General features: G+C 41.5%; 1 long non-coding RNA gene across 4 annotated transcripts in view; it reads right to left on the reverse strand.

The window, feature by feature from the left end:
• The window catches only part of LOC149863065 (uncharacterized), a 128,493-nt gene that overhangs the window by 49,525 nt on the left and 52,892 nt on the right, over nt 1-26,076 (reverse strand). For all 4 annotated transcript variants that reach the window (XR_016443065.1, XR_016443064.1, XR_016443062.1 and 1 more), the window contains one exon: nt 1,449-1,499. This is a non-coding gene — a long non-coding RNA (uncharacterized LOC149863065). The remainder of the gene's footprint in view (nt 1-1,448; nt 1,500-26,076) is intronic.

The raw sequence follows: 26,076 nt of genomic DNA on the forward strand, positions 1-26,076 counted from the left end.
GTATTAGCACCTTACACAGGTAGTAAACTTCATTCATATATGCAAGACAAACATATTTGTCTATAGCAGTTTGAAGCATTTATGCCTGATGGTGAAACAGTTGCTGTACAGTAGAGAACTACCTTGTGGGTTTCCCAGGACAGCCAGGATACAAGCCATCACTGTCAAAATAACTTCCCTCCTGTGTGGCTGGTCATTGGTGGTTTAACAAAGATTGCCTTTCCTTGACAAATGACAATTATTCAAGCTATGATTTATTTTCTCTTCATTTTCTTTCTTAGGTAGCTCTATTCCTGGGGCCATAATCTTGATCAGTTTTCTAGCCAGCCTAGTTATGTATCTTTTCTGGAGACTGAAAATATTTATTTTAACCTATGCTTTGTGTTGCCTAGGAGAATCAGGCAAAAGAAAAAATGGTGAAATTCCCTTAAAGAAAATTGCCATATGTAGTAGCTGTCATAATTTTCTCTTTTTGCTGATAGACATAATTACCAGTCCCAAATAACCAGTGCTAATCCACCACAAAAAGGTAGAGAACAACTCCCAGTATCTGTACTAAGCTCTTTAAGATTGACAGATGTATCTACTTAATGATACATAGCAGGGAACAAAACCCAATGTCCCAGGCACCTTAGTAAAGCCTATGATATTATAATCCAATTTTTCTTTTTCTCTCATACAAAAAAGTTGTTAATGGCACAAGTAATTATCAATCTGGCTGTGTATTACAGGTCTGAAATTTAGCTGAGACACTGAGGACAGAGCAGGGGAACTGCAGAACTAATTATTGCATTTTGTAGTAAAACTCCTTGTCATGGTTGTGACAGACCCACAGAAGGACTGGGAACACAGACAGTGCTCTGAGCATTACATCAAAACAGGCCTATTTTCTTTTCTTTCCCAACCACATGAGGACTAGACATCCTAGGATTATCTTTGCTTAGAGATATCACCTCTGGGCACATATACACATGCAATTAACTTGCCTGAATTTTCTGCGCAGACAATTCAGGAGCTTTAAACTACACCTAGGCACGTGTGTGAATTGTGCCTGCATTGGCAGCAAATTTGCTTCTGATGGGAGTTCAATCCAGGGCTGCTCCTGCCCCCCTGCCCTGTTTGGCCCTACAGCAGCAGCCAGGGGGAGCTCCAGGCTCTGAAGCCATCTTCCCCAAGTCCCAGCACTGCTCAGCTCTCACCTCTGCCTGCCAATGGCCAGGAGCCAGGGCATGGGCTGAAATCCCCCAGGTCCTGGCACTGCTCAGCTCTCATTCCCCCCTATAGGGCATGGGCTGGGGGATCCCGGCTCATCACTGTCTTCCCTCTAACCATATGTCTTGGAAGGCAGAGGGACCCCAAGTCTAAAGGACAGCGTTCACCAAGAACTTTCCCCACCGCCTGAAGCAGGGTCTGAGGCTGTTGAGCTGGAGGATGCCTCCTTACCTTACCTTTCTTCATGACAGATGTTCCACCAAGCTCATCCTGGCCTCCTCCACCACCTGCAAGCAAAGTGAGGAGAGCGATCAGGGTGCAGCTGCCACTCGAGCATGGAGCATCACCCCAAACCAGCACCGCCAAGTCAGGCTGTGATCCCAAACTCTTCCCAGCTGGCAGCTGTCCTCTGCTCTAAGACAGCTGCCCCACCACTTCCCAGAGCTCAGGATTTAGCCAGGCAGCAGCTGTGGCTCCCTGCTGCCTGGGCTGACCAGGAGCAAACTGCTTCTGGTTAGCATCTACACATGTGCTACAGCACATTAAACTAATGCACTATTTCCTACCACTTGTCTCTATCAGTACTAGCAAACAGAACAGTAGACTAATCTAATGTGCAGTACATCAAATCTTGCAGACCTATGGAACAGGCTGGGTATAGGTTCAGAATGCACCATCTGAAGTACTATCTGTACTCTTCTGGAGCACAGAGAGTACAAACTCAGTACATCGCGGACTTTTCCAGTGGTGATGGCCACTGCTGTATAGTCCATATGGCACAGCCTCGCCTGTAAAACTTTATGCATTCCTCAGAAAGCAGGCACTATAGAGTATATTTATTCCACAGGGACTGCAGAATGCCCTAGCTAGGGTTACACTGGCTACTTCAGATACTAACTGCATAAAATTCTGTGTGGGCTGCAAAATCCGCCTGAGAATCTGATTAAATATTTGGGTGGGTTTTGTAGTTTGCACCAAGCTCTGTGCTGCCATAGCTACACAGCTAGTGGTACCCAAGCCAATTAGTTTAAAACTAAGGTGTATTTACAGAAGCATCAGTTGTTCCAGTTTAGACATAATCTTGGACATATAAGAAATACTATAGCAAGAGGCACCATAGAAACCCTTAGTACAGAGATACCCATATTTCCTGTGTTGATCTTATAGTGATTATCATGTTCTGTTTCTTTCTAAATCAAGTCCAAGCGTGATTGAACACAGACAGGCACATCTGAGAAAATGAAACATTTCGCTCATATTGTTATTATGATGCTGCCATGTTAGCAGGTATCCCTGGCTTTCTTTCAGAAGTTCCATATAAACAGCCCTGAAGAGTGCAGCAGGCCCATACTGTCCCGATCCATCTGTGCACCCCAAAACAATCCAAGAACCCTATCTCACAAGGCACCTAATCATGACCAGACTTCCAACTTATCCCTAGGGTATTACTGAGGGGTAGAAAGGTAGAATCTCTACAATCCTAAAATCCAGTACTGGCAACCACACTTATCTTGGTGGCAGAGACTCCTCCAAGTTCCTTCTGGAAGAAAAGAAAAGGTTAATAAAAAGCTAAGGTCGTCCCAAAATGGAATTGTATCTCTTGTCTAGCAGAACTCACACCCCACAGCACTACAAACCCTCGCACTAGAGGAGGTGCTACTAATACACCAGTGCAATTAAAACACAGCAAGCCCTGTGGCAAGTTGGAAGTGGTTGGAGTGCTAATAGAGTCATGGTTCCTGTCTCCAGAGGTGTATACCAACAGATGGGAGAACTGTTGGCTCAAAACTACCAGGATTATGGTTGCTTATTTTTATTAATCACTGAACACAGATTTGTGCTGGTGCCAGCATAATCATCGGACATCAGAATATTCTTCTGGACTAAGTGTCATCATTTTAATACTCTGAGTGAGCCTTTGAGGTCTGTAAAGTCTATAGCCAGGAACCCAGCAATACATATGAAAGAATGTCACTCTCCTCTTTTCCTTCCTTCCTCTTTTATCTTACAGAAATAACCTTAAAAATATAAACTAACCACCAGGGCAAAACAGAATGATGCCTGTAAATTCTGTACTGTCTTATTGATGGTTCTACTTGCAGCTGCCCAAGGCTGGCCTAGCAGGACAATGAAATCCATGGCCACATTTCCCTCATTTCCTTCAATTCACATTTGGTTGGACTGAATGCTGCTCAAAGGTGCTAAAACTCTCACAGATTTTCTCAAAGGTGCCAGTCAGCAAGGCTGAAGATACTTTCTTTGCAAGAGTTAACCACGATGAAAAACTCAATAGAGTCGGGGGGTTTTGCCACTATTGAAGGTAAGAAACAGAAATGAAGTTTAGAGAGGAATATTAGAGAGTAAGCCAGTTTATTTTTAAATAATTTTTTAGCTGAATTTCACTGTGGTGTAAAACTGTGAACTTGATGGTGAATTTGGTCTGTGTTCTTTTACTTGGAATCTTAATCATGAAATATATGTACATACATATCCTAACCTATAATAAGATCAAGATAATTGTTAGAAAGATTTCTCATAGTAAACTATAGTGACAGTAATAGTGGCACGTATATATTTATACATGACCATGACCATATGACCATAATCTAATACTGAGATCTAATAGTGGTATATATTAAGATCACTATTCTAAATCTTTCTAACAATTACCTTGATCACATAGCTTAGAATGAATACATATATTTGAAAATCACAACAAATATTAAGCAAAATGAGAAACATTTCAATAAAAATATCATTTCATTCAAACAAGTTCCAATTAGATATTCTAAATCTATGTATATATATTCTAAATATTTCAACATGAAATGTACCAAAAATAGAATAATGCACCTAAATTTCTATTCCACTATTTAACTCTAGATGTGACCACATCTGAAGCATCAGTCACTTGGCTTAGTCAAAAAAGCAGTCCAAGGAAGTTTTACAAAGTTAAATCTATGTTCCAGGTTTTGCCCATATAGCAAATGGTTCAAATCAGAAACACAATTGCAATAATTTTTCTGAGCCCTTGGAATGCTTCTTGCTTGGAAGATATTTGACCTAGATTCCAAGTCAACTCTAATCTGAACAGCTGTACCCCTGGATAGGTTTTGCAAAACCCAAGTTCCACAAGAGCAGCAATAAAATTCAAACTTTTATTCTAGAAATCCTATAACAGGCTGGCCTCACAGTTAATCAGCAAACCGCGCAAAAGTGGAACTAATCCTATGAAGGACTAAAAATTATCTTCAGCCTAATCTTGCAAGTTGCTGCTGAATTGCCTCAGCTCCCACTACAGTCAGTTGAAGCTGTTGCCTCAGTATCATTTAGGATTAGAAAAGCTCCATGGTCAAAATTCAGAACTAATCATGAGATTGCACAAAAAATTACCCAGAGAATTAAAATTGAAATGGCTCCTGTTAAACCCTCCAGTTAACAACGGAGGAAAGGTACTTTTGTGTTTTATGGTGGTTGGGTTCATTTGATGTACGCTTCTGTTCAAATGATTTTAGTTCTGTCATCATCAATCTGAGTTCTTCAATACAGTCAGTAGGCAATGATGACTTTATCAGACCTCTTGGCCAGTTTGATACTTCCAGCTGTGTTCTTCCTTTCTGAAGCAATTAACGGATTCAGCAGTGCTATTCCCAAGTATGAGATAGCAAGAAGTGACACAGATCTAAATCACTAAGTTTCTTAGGTTGCATTTCAGTCCTGTAACTTTGATAATGCTGCCACCATGAGTTTTGAAGACATAAATGGCATGCTGACAGCTGTTGTCAGTGAGGACAATGAAAATTGGCAGATTTAGCCAAGTATGAAGCGTGACAAATTGTAGCAAAGCAAAAGGAAGGCAGTGCTCCACTCAATTCAGAAGTGAGCTGACATTTCCTAGAAAACTTATGGGAATTCATCAGACAGTCTACAAGACATGCTAAATGTTACTTGCATTACAACAAAGCATAAGTTACTGGCTGCAAATCATTTGCTTTTAATGAAGATTTTTTGAGAAATAAAAAATTCCATAGGAATCCATTAGAAGATAGAAACTGAGGCCGTGGTGTGCCTTAGTCACATATTATACATATAACAATACTTAGTAGATCACATAGCAAATTCCCTATCCTGTTTCTGATATACACTCTGCTTTGAGTTCTGTTTGTATCATAGGGATGATTTTCCTTCTCTTTTCAATGAGCAAATGATGAGTGTGGTTCTCAAAAACTGGCTGATTTTATGCGACGGAAGTACCTACATATACTGTTGTTGTTTGTTCCCTTACTGCTGCACTAACCTATTCACTGCTTGCCCTTGCTGAAAGACTATTCATTTGACAGATCATATGTATAAAACTGAATTGTGGCCTAATTTTCATTAGACTCATCTGTAGCCTGTATTCGTTTCACAGCCATAGCATTTTCTTGTAGGTTCTTCAGTTTTCTTATTAAGCAGCTTTTTTTCACACTCATTTTGTCCTTTAATCCTTCAAAATTATTGGTTCCATTTATGTTACAGTTTGACAGAACTTTAGTCTGATCTTCATATATTAAATAAATATTATCACATATTTAAACAGTGCCTTTCAAGTCGCCAAAAAAGCATCGTTTCATCTGTCACTGAAATAGTGCCACCCCTTGGATGAAAAGCAGAAGCTTTTCTTTACATTGAAATTGGACAATAGTATTTATAAGTGAAATCGCAGGGTAAGTGTTTGTGAGTAGATTACAGCCAGGACAGAAGAACCTGATGGTCTGTACAGGAGAGCCAAACATCCCAAAACCGGGTTTTCTTAAAAAATGATTTCACTTGTATCAAACACAACAAAATATGTCTGAGTACTTTACAGATCAAACATTGACATTACTGTAATCATCTACCAGAAAGTGTGTTCGCTGTCTCATAGATCAAAGTTCTGCCTACAACATCAGACCTAGTCCTACAGAAGATGAAAATGAGCTTTACGTTTGTTTGAACTTAGGCACTTTTAGCTTTGGATCTCTTATGCTCTCAACCATTTTGCATATACATGGAGAGCCTGACAATACACCCACTGAACTCAATAGCAGCTCCCTTTGATCCCATAGTGAAGGAAGTAGATTAGCCACACTAAAAATCAGTGAGCACTAATGATCCTGAAAATTGTCAAGGGAATTTAAATGACTCTAAAGGGTCAAGGTCTTGGCTATCTCTCTCATCCAAAAGCCATTTCATGAAAAATTGCATGCCAAACCCACTTTAAACTGTAGTTTCATTCAATGTAATTGAAGCAGAGATGCATCAGACAGGTAGGGAGAAATTTGTGTATTAAAATGGTTTACTAGCTTAGTGAAAGTCTGCAGCTTTAAACCACTTCCTGTGTTGGAGAACTAACAGAAAGAGCTGTTATCAGAGAAATGCCACCTGGCACAGGAGTGCACTGCAGGCTGCCACACACACCAGTACCAGTCCAAACCCATGTTCCACCTTCACTCCAGTTTTTTGGACAGTCCAGCACTACAATCTCTGCTGGACTTGCTGGTCCTTGTAAGAGCTAGAATGAAGATTCTTGCTGCCCCTTGTAAATGCTGATGTGGGAAGACTGCCTGTTTCTTTCATAATATCTTGTCATTTATAACTGCACATACATGGAAAAGAAGCATGTCCTTGTGGACAACACACAGCGCTGGGTTCCAAAAGATCTGGCTTAAGTTCTGGGGCGTTTCACACACACTCTGTACATTTTTATAGGTCACTCAGCCTGTTTGTGCCTTCAGCTGCCATTCTGTAAAATGGCAACACACAGTATTTGGTTTATTTTGCCTTCAAACCTTTGCAATGGGGTCTATTTCTCCCATATTGACACAGTGCAGGGGTGTCAAAGATACCGTCTGTGGAGTGCTATCATCTCATAGCAGATCCAAGGCAGCATGTGGGTGCACCAGATAGCAGTGGCTGCATGCAGTGCATAGGGCTCTAGCATGCATCAGCTCCATGCTGGATCCAGCGTGCATCAAGGAATAGCTGGAACAGGAGCTACCTGCAGCACAGCCCTGGAGAGGTGGAATGACCATCGCATGCAGCAGAGTGCCAGAGCAGCTGTTGTGTGAAGCACAACCCTGAAGCAGCAGCCACATGCAATAGCCCCGGGATGGCCAGCGCAAGACAGTGCCACACCCAGAGCTCATTCCAGGACACGCTCTGGATCCAGCATGCGGGTCCAAAGCTGATCCAGTATGTGGATCCAGCTGTGGGTCCACATACCAGCCCTGAGTTTTACACCCCTGGTATAGTGTCTTACAAAATGAAGCCCTGTTCTTGGCCAAGTCCTTGGTTGAGTCCCAACACTCAGTCTTACTCAGTACTAATACTACTCAGTACTCTGAACTAAATACTACTATATTGTTGCCCTCTGGCAGCTGGCCCACAGAAATTAGAGACTGACCTATTACTACAATTAGTTGTAGAAACTGAGGTGATAAAGATCCTTTACTTCTGGAGATGCAAGACTATTTTTTCTAGTTTTAAATTTCCAAACTGTGTGCATGCGTGCTCATATGAGTGTTGAAGAGGGTGAGCTGGAGCAAATGCCAGTTGCCAAAATCCTTAGCTTCTCTTTGCTTCCCTTTATCCCTTACTTACTATGTAGCTCACAAAACAAGAGGTTTGCATGCTGCACCCAAAATTGCCACGTCCAGACACCCTTTTTCCTTCAGAACCATTTCAACAGTGTACACCTTGTCCATAGATAAACCAAAAAAGCATGCCACCCACAAATATCCTTAAATGTTAAAAATTGGAGCTGCTGAATTAAACCTGAGAGGTGATTCAGTCTGTTCTACTCCTGGGCCTATCCACAACAAAAAGGGCCAATTACAGCAGGCAAAGAAATGCCATATTTAATTAGATGTGATGCTTTCCTGAACTAAGCAAGTGACCCCTAACAACTCAAGTGAGAGAAACGCATATTATTGCAACCAAGAATCTAGGTAAAAAGCTCAGCTTCTAATTTACAGGCCTATCCCTTCTTATTAGTGAAACATTCATATATAATTAGCTCCAGAAAAAAAGTTCAGAACAAAAAAAAGTTTTTTCCTTACTTAATTTAAATATTTAAAAATAAATTATTATGGACAATTTTTTTTCACTCAGGTGTCTAATATCAGCTGGCTGAATTATGACATAGGCACCTACATAAGTGGTCAGATTTATAGAGTCCAGTGAGCACCTGCCATGGGTACAAAGGAAGAAACCAGAAGCACCTATATTTTAACCTTTTGGCCCAGTTTGTCACTCACTTTGATCATCTATTAATCTAAGTTATCAAAATGCACTCCACTCTGCTTGTTAAATGTTTGTGTGTTTATGGCTTGAAAAGCACCATAATCCATTCTGTAGCTCTCAGTCTAGGTGCAAATTCACCATGCTCCAGATAGACCATAAAACAGCTAGATCAGACGAGATCCTGGTCATGCCAAGGAATGTTTAATCCAGACTGGGGCATATATTCACCCAAACAGCTTCTGAGCTGAAGGTACCTGCCAGGAGCATGTAAATAGATACAGACTGCAGGAATATATAATGTTCAAAGGTATGTGCAAATACCAACCGGCAATACTAAAAGCCTTCCTGAAGCAGCAAGGGCTTGTTAGAAGATCATTCCCTTGAAGATAAACTTATGAAGGAAAGCACGTCTGGGAGTAAAGTGACAGCCAGCTGCAAGCTTTCGATTCTGACAAGTAGCTCATGTTCTGTAATGGGGGAAAATGTAAAGTAATGAGGATTGGGGCAAAGGCTGGAGTAGGGCTTTCCTAGGGATCAGAGGCTTTTGCAAGCAGAAACAAAGTGTTTACAAGCTTCTCCAAATGGAAGTAAGAATTTTCATCTCTTACAGCTAGAATCAAACACAGCAGCAGAAATGCATTTGGTCTCAAGGGATGCTCCCAATCACATGCTTCCTTTCTCATGATTTCTGTCTTCTAACACCATAATAAGCAGCAGCCTGATAATCTTCTTGCTTCATTCAAATACAGTCACAGAAAGCAAACTTGAATTGCTTAATAAAATAAACACAGACAGCTGTACCATTTCTGGTGATGTAAGATATCCCAAAGAAGCATTGAGGTGCACAAAGCGCAATGTACATGGAACGCGAGCACCTAATTGCAAAAGAGTGATCCCAGAAAACTTGCCTGATGGCTTGGGCACCTGGAAGCCTCTTGGTATGTGATTTTTTACATATAAACCTACTTAGGTACCTACAGTTATGGTACTGTGCGCATCAAAAAACATTGTCATCTTGGCTGAGTAGAGCAGTTTTGTGTCCGTCTCCGAGCTAAAGCCATTTGGGATTCACAGTCTGGCATCTCTGTGCCTAAGTCTCTGGAGGGGGTCAAGCCAATACCCATACTCAGAGCATGTCCAGCCTCCACAGATACAAAGCACAGCAGCTACAGCCACTGTCATTAAAGATATAATCAAGGCAGCATCCTGTTACAAAGCAACCCACTTGTAGGGGCACTTGCCTGCGAAATAGCCCAATGGTCAGATCCTATCCCACCAACTGGTGTCTAAATGGATTTAGATACCTACATGGGATCCTATTGCACACAGTCTGCAAGTCTCTGAAAATGTATTAGTGCATCTTCTTTCATAACATGCCATCAACTTACCTTTCAGAATAATTCCCAGAAGAAGTAACGAGAAGAAGAAAGACCTGCCCATCTTTTGTATTAAAAAGCTCTCAGGGGATAGAGCAGGGTAGATTAGGATCAAATGTAGGTGGTTTGTGTCCATTTAGGCATCTAATAGGTGAAATAAGTTTTGGCCATTAGATTCTTGGCTCTCCTTAACCTCGTGGAGTTCAAATTCACATCTACCATATCCCCAGAGAGTGCTGTGGAGAAGGAAAGATTAATAAGAGGACTCACCACCCCTTCTCTACATCTAAGGTCTCTGTTGGCCAAGAACATAAGACTCATGGTCCTGAGTGAGAAAGCGAGCAAGACAGAGCAACTCTCTGTAGCCTCACACTCAGAGAGCTCCCCTGGATGGGGGATGTTCTTTATGTATTAAGGACCCTAATAAAACAAAACGTATAAGCAGCCCCTGAAGTAGTGAATAGTATCTAGGTTTCCTTTCTCCCAGGGAACTCCCCCCAGCACCAAGCTACGGTACTGTGTTCTCTCTTGTGCTTTTTCCTACTCTACCCCATAACTCCTGTGTTCTTAGCTACCCAGGGGCCCAGCTTCAACATCTAAGGATCTATTGTGAAAGGCCAAGAAAGTCTTTACTTAATGTAAGGCGATGCAGACATTCAAAACTGGGCAAACAATAGTTCAGCCAAGATGTTATCTATTTTAATCATAAATACGTTTCCACAGAGTTCACCCTTTATTTCCTTTCCACCAATATTTAGAATCATAGAAAATGAGGGTTGGAAGGGACCTCAAGAGATCATCTAGTCCAACCCCCTGCTCAAAGCAGGACCATCCCCAACTAGATCATTCCAGCCAAGGCTTTGTCAAGCCAGATCTTAAAAAACCTCCAATGATGGAGATTCCACCATCTTTCTAGGTAACCTATTCCAATGCTTCACCGCCCTCCTAATGAGAATTTTTTTCCTAATATCCAACTTAAACCTCCCTGGCTGCAACTTGAGACCATTGCTTCTTGTTCTGGCATCTGTCACTACTGAGAACAATCCAGCTCCATCCTCTTTCGAATCACTCTCTAGATAGTTAAAGGCTGCTACCAAATCCCCTCTCAGTCTTCTCTTCTGCCAACTAAATAAGCCCAGTTTCCTCAGCCTCTTCTCAGAAGTCAAGTCCTGAATCATTTTAATTGCCCTACACTGGACCCTCTCAATTGTCCACATCCTTTCTATATTGGAGGGCCCAAAACCGGATGCAGTACTCAGAAGTGGCCTCATCACTGTGGAATAAAGCAGAATAATTACCTCCCTTGAGCTGCTGGCAAAGCTCCAACTAATGTAGCCCAGGATGCTGTTAGCCAGTATATCAATCATATTGTCCCCTGTAACTCCCGGGTCCTTTTCGGCACAGCTGCTACTTAGCCAGTCAGTCTCCAGTCTGCACTGGTGCACTGGATTCTTCCACCCTAAGTGCAGGACTTAGCATTTGCCCTTATTGAACTTCATGAGCTATCTTTTGGCCCAGTCCTCCAAATTGTCTAACTCATTCTGAATCCAAGCCCTACCTTCCAGGTATCTACTACACCCCACAGATTGGTGTCATTCACAAACTTGCTGAAGGTGCAATCCATCCCATCTTCCAGATTGTTAATAAAGATATTGAACAAAACCAGTATCAGCATGATCCCTGGGCCACTGTGCAACTTAATTCTGGCTGCCAACTAGACACCAAGTCATTGATTACTACCCGTTGAGCCCAACAATCCAGCCAGCTTTCTATCCACCCTACAGTCCATTCATCCAACCCATACTTCCTCAGCTTGCTTGCAAGAATGCTGTGGGAGAATAATTACAATATCAAAAGCCTTACTAGAGTCAAGGTATATTATGTCCACTGTTTTCCCTGCATCCACAGAGCCAGTTATCTCATCATAGAAAGCAACCAAGTTGGTCAGGCATGACTTGCCCCTTGAGAAGCCATGGTGACTGTTCCTAATCACCTTCTTCTCCTCCAAAGTGCTTAAAAATGGATTCTTGGAGGACCTGCTCCATGGTTTTTCTGGAGATTGAACGCTGAGGCAGACTGGTCTGTAGTTCCCTGGATCCTCCTCCCCTTTCTTAAAAGTGGGCACTATATTTTCCCATTTCCAATCATCCAGGACCTCCCTTGATCACCTTGAGTTTTCAAAGATAATGGCTAGCAGCTCCGCAATCACATCAACCAACTCCCTCAGCACCCTCAGATGCATTGCATCTGGCCCCATAGACTTGTACACGTCCAGCTTTTCTAAACAGTCCCTAACAAGTTCTTTCACCACTGAGGGCTACTGGCCTTCTCCCCGAACTGTGCTCCCAGGTGCAGTAGTCTGAGAGCTGACCAGTGCCAGATTTAGGCTTAAGCTACTTAAGCTACAGCTTATTTAGCTTACCTCTAAATAAGAAAAAAAACTGGACATTTTCGTTCTAATATGACAACAATATGCATATATATGTCTCCACAGTTATTATTCATATTGAGTTCATAAATTTGTGTTGAAATAACAATTATTCATTTTAAAATGTTATGAAAATCCATTTTCGTGGATTTCATGGATTAATTTTATCATATGGGGCCTCTTCCGATAGACATAGTTTAGGGTCTCAGCATGTCAAAATCTGGCGCTAGAGCTGACCTGTGAATACTGAGGAAAAAAAGGTATTGAGTACTTCAGCCTTTTTCTCATCATCTCTCACTAGGTTGCCTCCCCCATTCAGTAAGAAACCACTACTTCCCCTGACCTTCCTCTTGCTGCTAACATACTTGTAGAAACCCTTCTTGTTACTTTTCATGTCACTTCTTCCAGTTGCAGTTTGACCTTCCGGACTTCACCCCTGCATGCCCGAGCAATATTCTTATACTGCTCCCCAGTTATTTGTTCAAGTTTCCACTTCTTGTATGCTTCTTTTTGTGTTTAAGCTCACTGAAGAGTTCTCTGCTAAGCCAAGCTGATCACTTGCCACATTACCTATTCTTCCTACACATTGGGATTGTTTGTTCCTGTGCCCTCAGTAAGGTTTCTTTAAAATACAACCAGCTTTTCTGGGCTCCTTTCCCCCTCAGACTGGCTCCCAGAGGATCCTGCCAATCAGTTCCCTGAGGGAGTCAAAGTCTGCTATTCTGAAGTCCAGGGTCCATACTCTGCTGCTCTCCTTCCTTCCTTTTATCAGGATCCTGAATTCAATTATCTCATGGTAACTGCCCAAGTTGCCATCCACTTCTACATCCATCACCAATTCTTCCCTGTATGTAAGCAGTAGGTCAAGAAGAACATGGCCCCTAGTTGGTCTCTCCAACACTTGCATCAGGAAGTTGTCTCCAATGCTCTCCAAAAACTTCCTGAATTGCCTGTGGACTACTATATTGCCTTCCCAGCGGATGTTAGCATGATTAAAGTCCCCGGTGAGAACCAAGACCTGTCATCGGGAAGCTTCTACTAGTTGTCTGAAGAAAGCCTCATCTACCTTATCTTCCTGGTCTGGCAGCCTATAGCAGACACCCCCCATGACATCATCCTTGTTGCTCTCCCCTCTGACCCTAACACACAGATGCCCAACAGGCCTATCTCCAGCTTCATACTGGAGCTCTGAGCAATCATACAGCTCTTTTACATACAGAGCAAGCCAAACACCCAGGCAACCCTGAATCAGTTACCTTCCCAGGGCAGGATCTTGTGCCTAGTGCCTAGTTCCTCTCCCCCTTCCTCCAGCTGCTCCCAGCAAATTGTTTGCAAACTGTCCTGTTTGCTTCTCTGTTAGCTTGGACTGTCTCCTTATACACCTCTCCTGGGCCTGGCCTATTCGCTACTATTTGTGCGAACAGTAGTGAGTAGCAAAACACCAGTGTTTTAAGTGCTCCACCACCTTCCAGAAATTGTTGTTGAGCTGGGAAAGGTGGTGATAAGAAGGAACTGGGAAGAGCAAAGTAAGTGATTTGAAACAGACAAAAACAGAACATTATTTTCTTAATATTATTATAGGTATGTCCTTTTTAAAAAAAAAATGATTGCAATCTCATAGCAGAGCCCGGAACCGAGCTCTTTATCTACATCTTCATACATTGGTAAAAGCCATGTAAAAAATCTGCAAAGAATCGAGCAACATCCCCAGTAAAATAAATTACGCTATGCAGGAGCAAAATCTTATACTACAGTCTGCTTAGGGCAGAGACCTGCTTTGTAGGTTTCTAAAAAATTACACCTACTCAGATCCCATATGGATCTCAAGAAACAGAACATGAGAAGAACAGTGTAGGAGAGACAATGGGCAGGTGCTGTGGGTGCAGAGATTAGATCTCACAAGATATTTGTGAACCAAGCTCAAGCAACCACACGATTCACAAACATAAACGAGGGCTAAATTCAACCAATAAATTATTCGGTATGAATTGCTCACGCAGCTTTGTACTCCTCACGTACAAACACTGCAGTTACCCCAGTAGACTTTGTTCTACTATACATGAGAAAAAGAAATGTAAGATATTCAATATTTTGATGAAAGCAAGTTAAAAAGGAAATCTGAAATCCCTAATGTTGTCCTCCATGTCAGAAAGAGGGGCTTTTATCTTCCTGAAAAGATTACCACAACAAAAGGAAAATATTCTAAGTCCCAGTTTTTCAGGCCTTTTGAAAATATGACAGTGCAAAATAAACTTTTTTTTTTTTTAAAGTAGAAGAAAAGTCTTTGCTGCATGTTTAAATTCAGCTGCAGTTTAAGAGTGACCCATTGCCTCCTTACACTGTAATGGAATTTCTGTAGGCTGTTTATCTTTCTTTTTCTTGTTAAATGTGTGTGGCAAAGTCCAGAGTTCAAACCCACCACCACTAGGGATGTTTGGATCTAGGCTCATTTCCAAGGCATTTACAAGACTCAGGTCTGGGTGTCAGCTAAGATTGTCCTTGAAACTTGGACAGGTACAGGAGGATACTTGGATTCACTACCTTGATGTAATCTAGCAAATAGGACAGAGAACTGGGATCTAGGGAGATCCCAGTTATACTCCAAATTCAACCTTTAAGACCCTAGAGCAATTATCTCACTTCTGAATGCTTCTGTTCATCTTCCCAAAGACTGTGTCCCACTTAAGGGGAAAAGACGGTCTCAAAGTATTTGCTGGCATTGTGCTGGACACAATAGGCTCTATTGGCCAAATAAAAATATTTTTGTATTATTTTGAATCTTGCTCTTGGAGAAAAAAAATCTAGCAATAACTAGAAGACTGGTAACTAACTCTGAAAATTATGTTTTCCTAGGCAAGAGTTTACTCCTTTCAAAAGTTCAATGCCTATGCTATTAAAATGTTTGGCAGCTGAATGCCAAGCAAGGACACTGGCCATGCACATTGTTTTACGCACAAGCTGCCAAAGTAGCCATGCCAAGAACCAAAATGTGGAAAGTGTAGTTATTTCTACTGAATAGAGAGCAGTAACTAAAAGATATGCTTGCCCTAGAGGTTTGATTGCAGTGTAAAACTGAATTAACTACCATAAGACTGTATTTCACATTCTAGGTAGAACTGTGAATAAGGAACACGAGCAGAGTCTAGCAGTGCTTACTACCACTTTCCTCTTTTGAAGACAGAGTAGCTGAGTTCAAAGACTTAGACAACATATAAAAAAAAGAAAGAACTGGAAAGAAAAGAGCTAGAAAGATAGTAGACACAGACAGTGATGAAGGATGCACTGCATCGTTTCCACAAAATGCATCCAAATCTACATCAAAATCTTAAGAACAGAAACAAAAAAACCCGAGTAACTAAAAGATACACCGATGTATTGTATAACTTTGCTTTTTTGTTTTGCCTTTTCTGTTCTAGGAACACTCCAGAGCTAGAACAGGGATTTTCTGTGTGACAGGATAATTATGAAGAATGCCCTGCTTTTGTGTACTCGCTCCAAGCAGCTTGAACCTTTCGGTTAGATAATAGTAAACAGATTATTTTTTTCAGTGGGCATCAGAGGCTAACCTAAATTGTGAACCTGAGGGTCACCAACCTGCATATAGCACAGGGGCTGTTATGGCTATTGATGCAATATAAAAATTGATGGGTGGTGGGTGGATGAATTACACACATACATAATAAGGCGAAAGGAGAAGCCTGAACACCTCTTTCCAGTAATGTAACATTTGGGTTCCAAATCCTGGCTGACACAAGTAACCCTTACCAGGAAAGTACCCAAGTCTGATTTACCAACACCAGTTTAAATATGAAATCACAAATTTTGGATTGGTATTAAAATGGTATGAGGTCAGAACTGTATTAATTGATTTTAGTGAGGTCATTTGGTGTGTGTAAACGATGGATTGCAGGATTGGCTTTCTTTTTCATCTTTTCTTTTTCACCTTCCTCTGATGGTCCTTCACAATCAGCTGCTTCTGTAGAAGAAATTCCCTGTAGAAGGGTCAAGTCTGTGAGCTTATAGCACAATACTCTTCCCTCTTTTAATGCCTTTAAACAGAGGACGAGGAAGAAATTGTGCTGGTAAACGGTGTGATAACGGTGGAGATTTACAGGACAAGCTGAGCTGAAGGTCCCAGAATTTGTAAAGCTGACTTTGCTTGATGTCTTCAATTTATCTTCTAACAGAGTTATTAATGCCTGGCTATTGTTTTTCCTATTGCCATGGTAACTGTTCCGCAGACAAAAGGAAGGAAATGAGGCACAAAGCAGATTGCTTATTATTTTGCAAGCCAACATATTGTTCAAATGCCTTTTCCAAAATGAAATAAAAATTTGGGAGGGCTTTGAGATGGGATGTAATAAAACAGAGATAGCTAGTTATTATATGGGGTCACCTTCACTGTGTGGGAGGGAGGAGAAGGGAGAGAGAAACAGTTGTGAGCTTGCTCCGAACATCAAATAAGGGGCAGCATGTTATGGCACTGAAGATGACCTGCAGGCAGTTTGTGACGGACTGGCAGCCAACATCCCAAGCTACCCTGTGCTTTGCAAAAAGAGATACCTTGTGCTCAGCAACTGTGTTCCCTGCCACACTGGCATGGGCATACGACCTGTGCACAAGCCACTGCTGCATAACCTTCCTGACCTGCTCACTGCTTCTTGCAGACATGAGAGGTAAGGAGCCCCATGGAAGTCTATTTTCCTTCTTCATAGCTATCTGCCATCTGAATGATGAGGACAAGGGAGTAAGGTACCTTCTCATGCATCGATATCATTTATTTTAAAACTACAAAGAGGCCTTTTAATCTTGTAGAACTTCAGCTTTCTGGAGTCATAAAAAGTAAAACTGTCATCCACAACTGAGATATGTCCACCGAGGTCTTCACTGGGGCTGGTAGGGTCATCCTTAAAAGTAAAGAAACAAGGGAATTTGGGAAATCTGGCTCTTCCTATGGCCAAGGGTCTGGGAAGGATCAGGGATGGGAAAGGGAAGTTTCCATACACAGGAAATATTTCATAGCATGAAGACATACCAATGTTGATAACAATTAGATATCTACCTCCTCTTTCTCCTCCTCTGTTTTTCCTCCAGTTTTTACCCACCTATTCACACAAAGTTAAATCTAAAAGCAATGCAACTTTATGATCACAACTGTTAATAAAAGCAGTTATATTTCTACAGGCTACAGAAATAGACACTTGGATGTCTGGACAATCATACCACCTTCGTTGTTTCAGAGACACATCCCAATATGTTTTACTCCTATAACAGTTCTCGTTTGGAAAAAATGTAAATAGTTCATTTTACTTTTTCCCCCTTTTTATACATGTTGGCGTATTATGAAAGCCATGGTAGTGCCAACTACCCTTCCTCCTTTGATCACACTGGTGTGAAGAAAGCTCTAGTCCCAGATGAAGAAAATAAGACATCGCAAAAACGAAGGGAAGAATTGCTGAAGTTGAAAAATAATTAAAAAGTAACACTTCTTCCTGTGCAGAGCCATTATTTCTCCTTTCATGTTACAGTTCCTGAAGCTCTGTTGACCTTCTCAGGGACTCACGGTATATCGCACCATTCATACGTATGATAGCTCAGAAATAGTATTACAGTGAAGATAATTGAATGAAATTAGGGTACATTTTTACTTCAGTAACTGCAATAGTCATAAAGAGAACCTTCTGAATTCTGCCTACTTCATGCATACTGGGCTTTGGCTTGCTTTACATCTTAGAAATTCAACAGAGAAAGCCAAAATAAAAATGAGACTTTCTCAACTTTTACATTATAGTTCTGTTAGATTTAAGGCTTGTCCTTTATTTTTGTGGCAGGAAAATAAAGGGAGAATTCAGGAGAATTCTCTATATTATCATGAGTGTACTTGCAAGTTGGTTTTTATAGTGTTGTGCTCAATGGATGTTATGTTCCTCCCTAGGAACAGAGCACACTAAATTCTGTAACAGCAGAAACTGCTGTTTTAAATTGTTTTAAGGTCGCTGAATGGAAACCTGCTGGCTGCAAATTTCACTTAAAGTCTCATCTTGGCAATATTATGCAGTGGTAATAAAATGCATTATTTGGATCTAAGTGATGATGACTTAGAGCACATTTGGTGCTGTTTTAGTGCCAGCTGCAATAGAGATTAATAACCGTAAAGGGTTAAAACCATAAGCACACCAATCCCCAGTAGTACTGCAGTCCAGTGAGGTATACCACTAGAGAAGAGTAATATTCTTAACCACACAAATTCAATCTAAGTTTTGAGACCAGACAGTTACCTGAAACCTCATTTGCTTGTGATTTAGGAAGGAAAAGTAGTCAAGATGACAGAAGCTTCTGTCTGTAGAAAACCTTGAACTTGTTTTCTTTTGAATTAAAGTCCTTAAAAAAACAAGTTCAAGGTTCACATGATTTGATTGAGAATTTTCTATCTTCCTAGCCCCTACAAATTAGCCATGGAGGGAGGGGGATCAAAATATTTTGTGATATGGACAAAATCTGGGGAAAAATGGCTTTTATCAACTGAAGCATTCTTTTGATAATTTTGAAATGTTTATTTTTAGTTTTGACCTTTTTTTCCTTTTCAAAACAGAAAGACCTTTCAAACTGGATTTTTTTTTTCCAGAAAGGCCAAGATGAAATATTTCAACTTCAGAATAACCAGAACAGAGCCATTCCCTTAAACAGTTTGTGCTTTAACAAATAACTTTTTCTAATTAAGTTTCCCATGCCCTAGAATACCATATTTACTCAACTACAAGATGAGGATTTTTTCCCCCAATCAACATGGGGGGAAAAAAAGCATCTCATCTTACATTTGCATACAAGGAAGCCTCATTAAACACACTGTCTATCACTAAACTGCCAAAAGCATCATGTGCTCAGAAATGGAAACCAACTATGAAGTTAAGTAAAGGCTGAACGTGACAATAAAATACACGGCCCATATTAGGGAAACATGCTGATAGGAACCTTTTTTCTTATCATGTACGGCCCTAAAAAAAGCCTGGTGGGCATTCCCTCCACATGGAGCTGGCACTGGACCTGAAGGTACTGCAATACCAGACCAGCAAATCTAACCTTGACACCCTCCCCATGGTGCCAAAAATACTATATTTGATCTTAGCTAAAAAGGCTGAGATGCTGACGGGAACCAATCACAAGAATAGGTTATGTAGCCCATCTGAATAAGATATACAGTAGTAGTCACGGGGCACATCTACACATGAGCCCCACTATTCAGTTGATACTATGCTGTCATTTAGTATTTGCTTTAGCTAGTACTGTGCAGTCCCAGCAGTGCACTGGTCATTTCTGACCCTACTGCACAGTAGCAACAAGCTGCTGCTCAGTAGCTCACCACTACTGCGCAATAGCAGTGGCATCATGGCTAGAGCCCACTGATGCTATGTCGCCATAGCATCTCATGTAGACACATCTATTGGGTCTAATCCTCATCAGCACTCATCCTTTTAAAAGTCAGGGTGACCCACGACACTGAATACATTTTGACTTCCTCTTCATTCACACAGCTGAGATGTGCCTTTCTTTCCCATTTCCAATAATTTCTGTTCACCAGCCTTAAAAGTCTGGGAAACATCATCAAAAGGAGCCCCAAATAGTTCACCCAGAATTCCTGTCACCCCTTCTGGCAGATGGTCAAATATGATTAGTATAGCCCCACCCTCTCTGAGGTGGAGTCAGATCAGGTTGCCCTGTGCCTAATCTGCATTTAAATTTTTGGACGATTCCAGGATTCATTACAACAGCAGTCAATTCCAACCATGAGTTGGAAACTAAATAGCACATGGATCCTTTGTAAGGGGTATCTGGCAAACACACACAGGCTGAGCAGTGCCGAGTGGCTTGAAATGCTGCCAACTCTGCTGGGGCCCAGCCCAATGAACTGTATGGTAGATTATGACTCTTTTCACTTTGTATTAATATCATAGACAGTATGTACTGTGTATAAGTACAAAGCTCTGCTTAAAAGTACATGTATGGTGTACCTGTGCTAAAACCTGCAGCAATTCCAAAGAAGTTAAAATGCATCAATTCTGGATGAATTAAGTCTATAGGTACTACATGCAAATTACTACAGGTATGTTTATTTCAAGGTCAGTGTTTTCAAATATGGTCCTCACTTATATGTGCTCAGAGAGAACAAGGTCCGACTACACGGGGGCAGGGGAAAGGGTCTCAGGGGAAATAATTTGTGGGGAGCCCGAGGGCAAGGGGGCTACGTAACCCCTCCAGATGTATTCTTCCTGCTGTAGCAGTGGGAAGGGGATACATGCAAGGCAAACCTCCTATAATTAGATTCTATACTTGGAAAATTATACCAAATGTATACAATATACATTGTCCATATATAGAATCTAATGTTTGAGCAGTCATCTTATATTCAAGAAAATATGGTAAATTTTATCTTTGATGAGAAATGGGTGAAAACTTCTATTAATTGGTACACCTTCTGCCATTAGCATTCACTGTTTTGAATTCTCAATTCAACTGTCTTTCCTTGACACTTCTCACAGTACATCTGGCAGTGCACCAGCTTCAAATGTGCCCCCTCCTTACTAAGAAGAAAGGAAGAAACCATTCAATAATACAACATCACTTCAAAACTTTAATAACCAACAAGTCAGCATATTCTCAGGAAACAGTAGTTCTATAATAAGTTGGTTAGTGGCAAGTTTTCTGCTGGTTTGCATATTCTGAGATTCATATTAGACATAGTTATTAATTCTGTAGCTGGAAAGTCAAAGTAGCTATTCCCAAAGAAGGCATTCATATGTTAAGTAAACATAATATGCTGTATATTTACTTGTATTTCTGAAAGTCAGCACTAAGCACATTACAACTGTTGATTGAGTTTTAATTGCACTCTATTAAAAAATTCACAGCTGAATTATTAACCCATGAAAATAAGGGGTTATTTAACGGACATACTAGTAGACCCCACACAACAGGGATCCAGTGATACTCCTCACATGATTATAACTACAGTGTTGACTCACTGAAAGTTTTTGCCAGATTTAGACATGACAATTTTACTTATGTGCCTAAAGCCAAGGTACAGGCATACTAGACACAATTTTTCAACATAAAAGTTATTTTAAAAAATCGAAGTGGTATTTTGCTTTTTCATGTTTTGGAATCTCTCTATATACCCATTAAAAGAAAATGGGAGGAATAGAAATGTCCACAAATAACCCACAATATATCTTGCACACATGCAAAAAAACCAAATGTATATTTTCGGTCTCATATTTTCATGGGTTTATAATTCAGACCTTACTTTTTTATTTTAGATGAAGGGGATATTACAAAACAAAGAATAATAAAGGAAAAATCTCCAAGAGAATGTCTCTCTCTCGAAATATACTGAAAGCAAAATGGCAGACACCTACACACTGCCGCAAACACAAAGCTACATGTAATAGACACAATATACCAAGGAGAAAAGACTGAGTTAAATTGCCAACTGAGTAAACACCTAGAGGTATCACACACTCCCTGTCCTTACCTATTTAAGCAATACTTCATGTAGGAGAAGGATCGAGCAAAGTACATGTCCAGTGTCACCTATAAATTGCTAATTGAATGTTAACATTTACGACTCTCTGTATTTCAGCATTGAATGGGAGACTTCACCAATCAGTGCATTAAGAGACTGAATGTCAAAAATTAATGCAATGAAGAGCTGGCCAATTCCATTCTGATATCTTGGCTATGGGAAGAAATATCAATAATAGCTGCCTGTTATTATAACAGTGTTAAAATAATATAAAATATTTTATTATAGTTGCCTTGTTGGTTTTTCTAGAAAACTTTCCAAAACAGTAGGGTCCATTTCTAGGTTGTAAGTATAGTAACACTGTGAAATCTGGTTGCTGTTGGCAATAGCTCTTGTCCACCTGCATTATATAAAATGTGATTTGTACTGGGAACAGTTGTTATAGTGGCCAGCTTAACTCACACTTGGATACTATAACAGTTATTGCTGGAAAACACCACCATTGCCACATGCCACTACCATTCACACAGTAAGTATGAAAAATGTTTTGGCCTTTACATTGGCTGGCACTGCCACCACTACCATATGTTTGAGGTTTGAATCTATGCCCATACATGTCCGTTATACCGCAGTTATAATCACGGACAGGCTTGCTAGGACTGTAAAGATGCATGAGCAAAATTAAAACAAGTTCTCAGTCAAACTTAAATATGCATGAGCAGAATTTTGCATCAAGCCCCATGACAGTCCCCTGAATTTCCCCCTCTCTCTGTCTGTTGATGTGAAGTATAAAAGCAGGTGGGAAAGTACAAATTCCCTTTTGTTACAATTTGCTCACGTATCTATTGAGGAAATTCTTGCATTCTTTTCTCACCATCCCAAGACATAGTTTCATAGTTGGTAGGGTCAGAAGGGACCTCAGCAGATCATCGAGTCTGACCCCCTGTCATGGCAGGAAAGAGTACTGGGGTCAAATGACCCCAGCAAAGTGTACATCAAGCCTCCTCTTAAAGACCCCCAAGGTAGGAGCCAGCACCACTTCGCTTGGAAGTTGGTTCCAGATCCTAGCCACCCTGACCATGAAGTAGCGCCTTCTGATATCTAGCCTAAATCTGCCCTCTGCCAGCTTGTGACCATTATTCCTGGTCACTCCTGGTAGTGCAGGAGGGAACAGGGACTCCCCCAATGCCTGCTGGTCCCCCCTGGCTAGTTTGTAACAGGCCATTAGATCCCCCCTCAGCCTTCTCTTGTGGAGGCTGAACAGGTTCAGGTCCCATAGTCTCTCCTTGTAGGGCCTGCCCTGCTGCCCCCTAATCATGCGGGTGGCCCTCCTCTGGACCCTCTCCATGTTGTCCACATCCCTCTTGAAGTGCGGTGCCCAGAACTGGACACAGTACTCCAACTGTGGCCTGACCAGTGCCACATAAAGGGGGAATATCACTTCCTTGGATCTGTTCGAGATGCATCTGTGGATGCATGACAAGGTGCGGTTGGCCTTCCTGACTGCATCCCCACACTGCCGACCCATGTTCATCTTGGAATCAATGATGACTTCAAAATCCTTTTCTGCCTCTGTACTGACAAGAAGGGAGTTCCCCAGCCTGTAGGTATGGTGCTGGTTGTTCCTCCCCAGGTGCATCACCTTGCACTTGTCAATGTTGAATCCCATCCTATTCTCATCTGCCCACCCCTGTAACCTGTCTAGGTCCGATTGCAGCCTATTCATCCCTTCTAGCGTACCCACTTCCCCCCACATCTTAGTGTCATCAGTGAATTTGAACAGGGTGTTTTTTACCCCCTCATCCAAGTCACTGATGAAGATGTTGAACAGTGCAGGCCCGAGGACCGAGCCCTGGGGGGACCCCATTGCTCACATCCCTCCAGGTCGAAAATGACCCGTCCACTACCACTCTCTGGGTGTGACCCTCCAGCTAGTTAGTGACCCATTTGACTGTGTAGGTGTCGACACCACAGTCCCCCAGTTTCTTAATGAGAACGGGGTGAGAGAGAGTGTCGAAGGCCTTCCAAAAGTTCAGGAAGACTATGTCCACTGCTACCTCTGCATCTAAGGATTTGGTGACCTGGTCATAGAAGGCCACCAGGTTGGTCTGATGAATCTGTGTTGGTTGGCCCTAAGCATAATCTTCCCTGCTGGCCCCTCGTGGACATGTGCCAGAATAATTCTCTCAAAAATCTTGCCCAGAATTGAGGCCTATAGTTTTCTGGGTCCTCCTTCCTCCCCTTTTTGAAGATGGGAACCACATTGACCCTCTTCCAGTCCTCTAGCACTACACCAGAGCACCACGAGTGTTCATAAAGCCATGCCAGGGGTCTGGCAATGACCTCAGTTAATTCCCTCAGTACTCTAGGGTAGAGATTGTCTGGACCAGCTGATTTGAATACATCTAGTCCCTCCAGAAGTTCCCTAACTAGTTCCTCACTAACCCTTGGCCTAGGTGTGCCTCCCCTGGGGTCTGAGGGGGGCCCAGAGTGGGGAGGGGTGGCTGTTCCATCCCCTGCTCATGAAAATGGAGGCAAAGAAATCATTAAATATGTTAGGTTTGTTATCTGGTGTGACAACCAAATTTCCTAGCGTGTCCTGCAAGGGCCCCACATTACCCAGAACCTTCTTTTTGCCCCCTATGCATTTAAAAAAGGACTTCTTGTTGTCCTTGACCCAGGAAGCTAGTCCCAGTTTCACCTTCACCTTGGCCTTCCTGACTGCCCCCCCTGCATCCCTGAGCAACCACAGTATAATCTTCCCTGGTGATGGCCCCTCCCTTCCATTGGGTGTATGCCTCCCTTTTAGCTAGGAGACACTCCCAGATGCTTTTTGTGAGCCACGGGGGATTTTGCGCCCTCCTGCCCCCTTTGATCCGTGTTGAGATTACCTCCCTTTGGGCTTGGAAAGTCTTGATTTGCAGAGAAGCACAATACATGGAGTTTACCTCAGTCTGCAGCCCACACACAAAAAAGCTCAGCTTTGTGCTCAAGAACAGTAGCTATTTTTCCCTCAGTCTGCAGTAATGTGTCACAGAGTATCTCCACTGACATTCCAAACATTTCTGGCACAGTTTCCATCATCCCCTACCCTTACACATCTCCCAGGTACACTGCTTGGCCAGCATATGGCACAAAAGTTGAGATTTTTTAAGGTATTGGTCCACTTAGCAGTCCAGGACCAAGACCAGATGTTCAAAGGTACTTTGGTGCCTAATGATGCAAGATTCCTAGTGGGCTTCTCCCAACTTCCTTGACCTCAGTAGGAGTTTAGTACCCAGGTGCATTTGAAAATTTAGTAAGTCCCTCAATGCTTTTAAAAATACACTCCTTTAACAATTTAGACAGATAATTTCCACTTGCAAAAGTAATTTAAATCTGGATGTCTAAAAGTACTTAGGAGCCTGATGCCAATTGATCTCAGTTGATATTAGGTACATAAATGCTCTTAATAATCTGCCCCTTAAGACTAACTATCTGAACCTAACCAATTACTTAATCTAGTGTTAAAACCATCACAGTTGTTTACTTGTAAATAATTGCTGACTTCACCTGGACTAGATTATGGCAGACCTGCAAGTCACAATGGAAGGGGTAGGAGGAACCTGACTGAAAAAAAGGAAGGCATTGGTTAGCAGCTCTGATAGAGAAGCAAATATAGAACATGTTTTGTACCCTGCTGTTCAAGGATGAGGTTATATCAATAAACTCAATTTTATAAAGTGTACTTATATCTGTTCATCTGGGAACTTAAAGGTAAATACAATAAGATACTAATGTAGCATCTTTACAAGCCAACTGAATAATTAAATGTTTATTTGACAAATTTAGATAATTTTTCTGAACACAAAATTCTGCTACTAAGAATATGCATTTTATATATATATATGTTCACTGTTCATAGTTATTAGGAAATCCTACCCCATAAATGCTTCCTGAAATGCATGCTGTAATTATTCACTAGGGGTGGACAAAATGGGCTGTATTCGATTTGGATTTGGATTTGGATTCAGATTCAGCCCAAATTGGGGACAGTGATTATATTCATTGATTCAGATCATTGTCCCCAGTTCAATTCAGCTGAATCTGAATCTGAAGATTCGATGCTGATCTGGAGAATCAACAATTCAGCCATAGACACAGCTTTAAATGTTTTTTCTACATACCTCAGGGTACCAGGCATGGCTCATGAACGCTGCAATTCTGGGGCAAATGGAGCGTCCACATGGACGCTCCATGAAGTGTGTGGTTGTGGGGGGGGGGGAGGGGCGCACATG

This window comes from Crocodylus siamensis, chromosome 6 (genome assembly GCF_052110815.1).
Source record: "Crocodylus siamensis isolate JL-2025a chromosome 6, ASM5211081v1, whole genome shotgun sequence".
In the NCBI taxonomy this organism is placed as follows: Eukaryota; Metazoa; Chordata; order Crocodylia; family Crocodylidae; genus Crocodylus; species Crocodylus siamensis.